Consider the following 7,742-nt stretch of genomic DNA (forward strand, 5'->3'; position numbering starts at 1 on the left):
TCTCTGCATTGAAAGCAAGAAGAAAAAAACAACAACAAAAATACCCACCACCACCAGAATCTTTGAAGTGTTGTTATTCAATATCTTTTGGTTTCATGTAGAAAGGAATTCTATGGCGATCCAACACGGTTCTCAGTTTCAAGTTCAGTTTCTTATACAAATTTAAGGTCATTTTTAATTCTAGCTTCAAAAAGTTTGCAGTGATGTGTAAGAACTGGAACACTCTCTTGCAGTTAGAACCATTTAATGTTTGGTTATTGCTTTATATATATATATATATATTTTTTTTTTTTTTCTTTTTTCTTTTTTAAGAAACACTTTTGGAAACCCCTATTTAAATGTTACTGTAATGCAGATATCCAATTCTGAGCTCATCAACTGTGATATTGTTAAGAAAATAAATGATAGAGATATCAGTGTGGGGTGGTTGCACTGTATTCAGTTAAAAAGATAATTGTGATCACCATTGTAATCCCCACTGGAAGGAGAGATAAATGATCAGTGAGAGTGAAGACTTTATTCTGTGTGTGTGTGTGTGTGTGTTGTGGTCGTGTGTGTGTGTGTGTGTGTGTGTTGTGGTTGCAGTGTGTGTGTGTGTGTTGTGGTTGCAGTGTGTGTGTTGTGGTTGCAGTGTGTGTGTGTGTGTGTGTTGTGGTTGTGTGTGTGTGTTTGTGGTTGTGGTCGTGTGTGTTGTGGTTGCAGTGTGTGTGTTGTGGTTGCAGTGTGTGTGTTGTGGTTGCAGTGTGTGTGGTTGTGTGTTGTGGTTGCAGTGTGTGTGTGCGTGTGTGGTTGTGTGTTGTGGTTTCCATGTGTGTGTGTCTGTGTCATAGTTGTGTGTGTGTGTGTTGTGGTTGCCATGTGTGTGTGTGTGTGTGTGTGTGTATGTGGTTGTGGTTGTGGTGTGTGTGTGTTGTGGTGTTTGTGGTGGTTTTATACTTTGTTGTTGTGTCTGTAGACCTTGCTTTTATAACAAATAAATTAGATTGTGATTCTATGTCTGATTCACATTCACACATACACATGTGACATGGTGACAGTATATGCCTGCATATACACCCATGACAGTATCTGCCCAGCGACAATATATACCAGTGACAGAATGTGCCTGATGTCAATATATACCAGCATTAATATGTGCCAAGCGACAATATACGCTCTGTGACAATATATGCAAGCGACAACATATGCCTGGTAACAATATCTGGCTGCAATATATACCCACAGTATTAGCCATGTGACAACATCCTGTGACAATATGTGCCTGTGATATATGCCTTGCGACAATATATGCCACAGTATAATAATAATAATAATGGTATTTATATAGCACTGAATCTTGTGCAGAGACAAATCAAAGCGCTTTCGCACCAGTCATTCACATGCATGCATAACTCTAAAACTGTAGAAACTAAAGACAAGGAAAGGCAGGCAAGGGAGGCTATTTTGGGAAGAGGTGGGTTTTAAGGCCAGACTTGAAAGAGCTGAGTGTGGAGACTTGACGAAGCGAAAGAGGAAGTTCATTCCAATCACAAGGTCCAGAGACAGAGAACCAACAGTCGAGTGTTTGAATCTGAATCTTCCCAGTGACAATATATGCTGCAACACGAGACAACCACACCAAAGAAAAGTAATAGGCTCGGCAGACCTCTCCATGCGGACCGAGGATCTCCTCCGTTGGTGCCACAGCAAGAGCATTCCACTTTCAGCGAGACACTTAGCAGGAAAAACCAACATCTTGGCAGATGCTCTCAGCAGGTCCAAGAGTGTCATACGCACAGAGTGCACCCTGGACAAGGACAGCCTTCAGTGGGTGTGGGAACAGTGGTTTCGGCCGATGGTGGACCTTGTTGAAATTTGCCAAGCAGAGCAAACCAATAGGCCTAGTTTGCATCAGTTTGACATGGTACAGTATATGACACCAAACCTGTTAATTAAGCAGGTCATACGTTAAATATCCCACAATTCATATTTATGGGATTATTGAAATATTCAGATATCCGACACGTACCATCCTTCTAGTTGACAAGTGGCCATACACACACAAAAAAATTCCAACATACGGAAATGATTCCACATTGAGTACAACAGGCTGTGCATACTGGAGTAGGTACAGAAAGTGGTGCACGCCTTTCTGCATGGTCTCTGTCATCGTTTCCATTCGTTCGTCTCACAATCAAAACCTGATACTTCCATAATTTTCTTATATTATTTATTTACATCTGTTGTGAAGGAGGACAGTCCGTTGGCAAGTTAATACAGTTATTTTTTTGTAAGTAACATACATACATTACTCATTCACAGATAGAAACTGATAACGATACTTGTTTTAATAAACACAAGGACATGAATATGTAAATCTCAAAACTTTACTTATGAAAAAGTCCCAGATGGCTCACACACACACACAATGTCTTCATGCATGCATGTATGTCCACACACACAAACATGCACACACTTACACACCAGATCACAGAAGAACAAAGCCACCCAGAAGAGCACATTTCTCACATTCAAAGTAGCAATGAAAAGAACAAAATACACAGGGAGAAAAAAAAAAACCCACAGGGCATGCAAAGATCACCCACGACTAGAATCAATATTGAGAACCTGTTCAACAATCAGCAACACAACAGTAAGTGAGGGGTGGGAAAAGTTCCACAGACATGCTGAAGAAAGTGAAGAATGCTGGCGGAAGAAATGAAACCCCATAAATATACCTTACCCAATTAACTACCATCATTTAACTCACTCAGTACGGCCAGTCCTCTCTTCTCCTCTACACAGACCCCTCAGATGTCCAGTGGGTGTCTCAATGACCCAGCCTTTAGCTTCCGTCATCAGAATTGTGGTATTTGTCAACATTCACCTCTTCAGTATAAGAGCCTTCCGCTTGCAATATTTTGATGGTGGTAATTGGGGTGAAACGCTGTTAACGTCGTCTCTTTCGCCGTTTGTATAGAGAGAGTTAACATACTTAACGGTGGGTGCATTTGCTTAACTCTTTCACTGCCATGGTCGACTTTAGTCGACTACACAGTTCACTGCCACTTTAGTGGACATCAAGGGGTCATGTTAAAAGGAAATTTTTTTCCTAAAATTACGTTTATCTAACATACTTACAGTGACCCACTAGTGCAGACTGGCAGGGAGTCTGATTCCTGTCCTGTGCAAACTACTATCCGCCTATGCGGAGAAAACTAAAGTGGCTACTGCCGATAACCTCCCGGAAGTAGGTTACCTCCCCTCTGTATCCCTGACTAGTATATGGACCATTTTTAACTCACTCAGTACGGCCAGTACCTGCTGGGTTAAAGGTGGAAATCATTTCTTTCCTGATCTCCAAAACTCTCCCCGCATACCTCTTACTCTTAACTCACTCCATACGAACGGCGAAAGAGACGACATTAACAGCGTTTCACCCCAATTACCATCATCAAAATATTGCAAGTGGAAGGCTCTTATACTGAAGAGGTGAATGTTGACAGAGAATACCACAATTCTGATGACGGAAGCTAAAGGTTGGGTCATTCAGACACCCACTGGACATCCGAGGGGTCTGTGTAGAGGAGAAGAGAGGACTGGCCATACTGAGTGAGTTAATCCTCTTTGTATTTAAGCAGAAGATCAAATACCCACATTAAAGATCCTGCAAAAAATATTGGCTTTCAGAGGATAATGGAAATGTGAACACAACCTGCATACCTACTCCCCAAAGACGGAGTAAGGCTGCCTTAACAGCAGGCTAAAAAAAACAAACCAGGTAAATGCTCACTTGATAGCAGTAAGCATCAGATCTGCAGCCCATGGAAGCAGAAGAAGCAGCGCACTCACCAAAGGAAATACCCCGGTTTCCGATGGGAATGATTGTGGAAAGGAGAGGCACGGAAGGGGAGATATGATACCAGCCCAACCAATTACACCATTTCCACTTTGCTCAGCATCCTCATCATTTCTAGTCTCATTCAATGGTCTTCTCTCAACCAGTCGAGTCATTCACAAGGTATCCACTCGAAACAGATTTTTAACATTTCCACAGCTGAGTAAGCAAACCAAATCTTCAGTTTTGAATGAAGAAAATCTTAAATTCCTGACACAATTAACAATCTTAGAGCAGACATTATTCAGGTCTTTACTGCCAAGAGAGAGAGAGAGAGAGAGAGAGAGAGAAATATTCATGAAAATTAAAGTTGTTGCTTTCCTTCTTCTTCTTGTGTGTTCATGGGCTGCAACTCCCTCCCACGTTCACTCGTATATACGCGAGTGGGCTTTTACGTGGATGACCGTTTTTACCCCGCCATGTAGGCAGCCATACTCTGCTTTCGGAGGTGTTGCTTTCCTTTTCCTGATGATCAGCTACAGCAACAATGTAAACAATGTATTTATTTTGTGGTGAAAACCATCCCCTGAACATTAGTAGGACAGTGAGTTACACCCCTAAAACCAGGACAGAAAAACAAAACAATCAGCAATGTTTGTTTTCCAAAATGCTGTAACAATTTGTTTATTTCCAATAAGTTTTAAGTCTCAGAAGTAACCGGGGCGTTCAGGATCCCGTAATTCCTCAATCTCAGCCACGTTTACCATAGCTTACAGTTTTGCCACACGCTCATCGCAAAGCATCCCACAGTCACACATATACACAGTAATTACAGATTATACATGCAGATTATACACAGTGCTAAGCCATGAGCATTTGATACAATACACTGGAGTCATACGTGAGAGAATCAATTGAGAGAAATTCAGGACACCGTGGATTACTAACTGTACAGACCCCCCCATAAAATAACTCGGTCACACACCTTTGTTACACAAGTGACAAATCATACACAGCTGAAATAAATCACATGTGTGCGCAATCCAAATCATATCGTCACACACGGATCAGCGGATAATACTCACATATACACAAGGTCAAGCGAAACATGCAGACAACGTTTCAATGATTCACACCTTCCTCTGCTTCTTTTCTAACGCTAAATAGGGGTGTGTTTTTTTATCAACATTTTTTTTTCTTTCTTTTACATGTAGAAAATCAAATATGCAACAAAGAAAAAAAAAGTCACACCATGTACCACTGTAATAAAAAAAAAAAAGACAGTAATAATAATAAGTAAAATAGGATAACGTAAATAGGGCATAAGTCAATTGATGAATGAGATATGCAAGAGTCAGCAACGACAGTTTACGCCAGAATCATTTACATCAATCATTAGATAACGGAAATTAAAAAAAAATTAAAAATCAAAATCTGTAACGCTAGCTACTCAATAAATATAGAAACTCAAACTGAGCGATACTGGCTAAACAATTTATGGTAAATGTCAATGCAGTTCTAGTTTTCAGTTCCAAGTAGGTGTCTAGAGCATGATGTGTCTGCTACACCACATCTGCTGTAAAAAAAAATTTTTTTTTAAATAAATAAAAAAGAAAGAAGAAAAAATGATACTCTATCTTCTCATAAACCAAACATGCTGATTTACCAGGCCTTGGTAGTCAACCCTTGTTTTATGTGAAACACAAACGCAGGGGGAAAAAAGCAATAAATGTACATTGAAATATCCTTATTACTACACTTTCTCTCTTGCTGTTACAAAAGACTATTTTATATCAGATAATGATGCTCACAATTTTTTTTTTTTTTTTTTTTTTTTTGGGGGGGGGGGGGGGGGGGGGGTTGTTGCAAAACTGCAAGAACGTCTTTTCATAATTATGGATGCCTGTCAAATCCTTTCTCACTAACACCCCCAGTCCAACATGTCTCTAAATTTCCAATCTCACTTATTATACAGCAGACAAAACTTTCTCTTTCACTCATACCACAGGTTTTTTTGTTTTGTTTTTTCGTCATATCACAAATCGAAGCTGCACACTGCTCCTGCAGTCTGCTCACAACCATCACAATTCTGCCGCAGACATCCGGCAAGACATGTTCGGATAAATTGTTCATCGTTTAAACCACATGCTCGAAATGTATCGAAATGAATCTTGCAACTATCTGTGACAACACACACACACACACACAAACTTCCATTACCTCGCTTTTTTCTTCTTCTGCGTTCACTCGTATGCACACAGGTGGGCTTTTACGTGTATGACCGTTTTTACCCCACCATGCAGGCAGCCATACTCCGTTTTCGGGGGTGTGCATGCTGGGTATGTTCTTGTTTCCATAACCCACCGAACGCTGACATGGATTACAGGATCTTTAACGTGCATATTTGATCTTCTGCTTGCATATACACACGAAGGGGGTTCAGGCACTAGCAGGTCTGCACATATGTTGACCTGGGAGATCGTAAAAATCTCCACCCTTTACCCAACAGGCGCCGTCACCGTGATTCGAACCCGGGATCCTCAGATTGACAGTCCAACGCTTTAACCACTCGGCTATTGCGCCCGTCTACCTCGCTTTAATTAGTACAAATGGTGTTGGTGTTGGTGTAACTCACTGACATGGGACTACATGCTCCGCTCTGCTCCACCAGTGAATCTTAGCAATGCTGTTTGCTTGACATTAGAAATGTTCCCAAGTCTATGGAATCAGTATAGCCGAGCTGGGAAAATTCTTAATGCCAAACAAACTTAGCACCGGTAACACAGCTTTTGCAACCCAGGCCAGGAAGCTCTGATGTTCACGTTTGGATTTTCTGCCAGCATGTACACACAGGGGGCAAGCGCAGTTCCACATCTTATTAGGCTGGGTATATGACAGAAAACATTCTGCCCTTAAACCTTTGAGTCCTGACCACCGCTTTACCGGTGGTGGGGAGGGGTGGCATAATGCCTGGCCACCGGTTGAGCGGTGCGTAAACACTTGTGTCGTGTTTTGCTATTGGTTGACTTATACTGAAGAGCCAATCAGAAAAACCGTAATATTCTGACGTCAGCGAACGTAGTACCAACATTGCTGCGCCTTTTCACTGTGTTTTGTGCATGTGCTTTGATCAACTGATTCTGCATGCTCAGATTTATTTTCAACATCACTATCTGTAGCAAAATCATCCGATTCAAATTCCACCTCACTATCAGAGTAATCATTGTCATATTCTACTTCTGATAAATCATCAAGCATATCAATTACTTGCTGCGTTGTGTACAGTTGTTTTCTTGCACGTTTTGTCCCCTATTTCTGCCCTGACGGGCCAGGTTGGGACTGCATGCTTCAAGTGTTTATGCACCGCTCAACCGGTGGCTGGGCATTATGTCATTTTTCTCTGCCACCAGTAAAGCAGTGGTCAGGGCTCAAAGGGTTAAATACCAATTATTTGCAAATTTTGGCTCAGGAGCTCAGGCAGAAGGGTTAAAATTGCTCAGGAACTCAGGGCTCAAAGGGTTAACCGTAGCAACTTCTGGGATCAGAACCTTTGATCTTTAACATCCTTGATATTCATATCAGCTCACATGGACACAAATATATAAAGCTTTGCATGCAGAGATTATATGGAGATTATATAACTCAAAACTTAAAAAAAAAAGAAAAAAAAAAAAGAAAGAAAGAAAAAAAGGGATTTATTTCAAATGAAGTCACACCATTCCCACAGACCCCATAAACAGAGTGCGACTGTCCAACACACCAGGGTAAAAATAGTAACACACATAAATGTCCTCCCCTAGATACGAAGGACCTAGAGAGTTGCAGCCCATGAATGCAGAAGAGGAGCCATGGCCACCATTCACCAACAACTACCGTCCCCTTTACCACACACACGTAAAAGAGAAACAAAGCACTGACAACAAAC

At 41.2% G+C, this 7,742-nt stretch overlaps 1 protein-coding gene across 2 annotated transcripts in view; it reads left to right on the forward strand.

The window, feature by feature from the left end:
- Positions 1-501, forward strand: part of LOC143277400 (cilia- and flagella-associated protein 44-like) — a 73,323-nt gene extending 72,822 nt beyond the window's left edge. For both annotated transcript variants that reach the window (XM_076582191.1, XM_076582192.1), the window contains one exon: positions 1-501. This exon is cut by the window's left edge and continues 1,803 nt beyond it. The gene's annotated coding sequence lies outside the window, so the exon portion shown is untranslated.
- Positions 502-7,742: the final 7,241 nt, after the last annotated feature.

This window comes from Babylonia areolata, chromosome 34 (assembly GCF_041734735.1).
Source record: "Babylonia areolata isolate BAREFJ2019XMU chromosome 34, ASM4173473v1, whole genome shotgun sequence".
NCBI classification, from domain to species: Eukaryota; Metazoa; Mollusca; class Gastropoda; order Neogastropoda; family Buccinidae; genus Babylonia; species Babylonia areolata.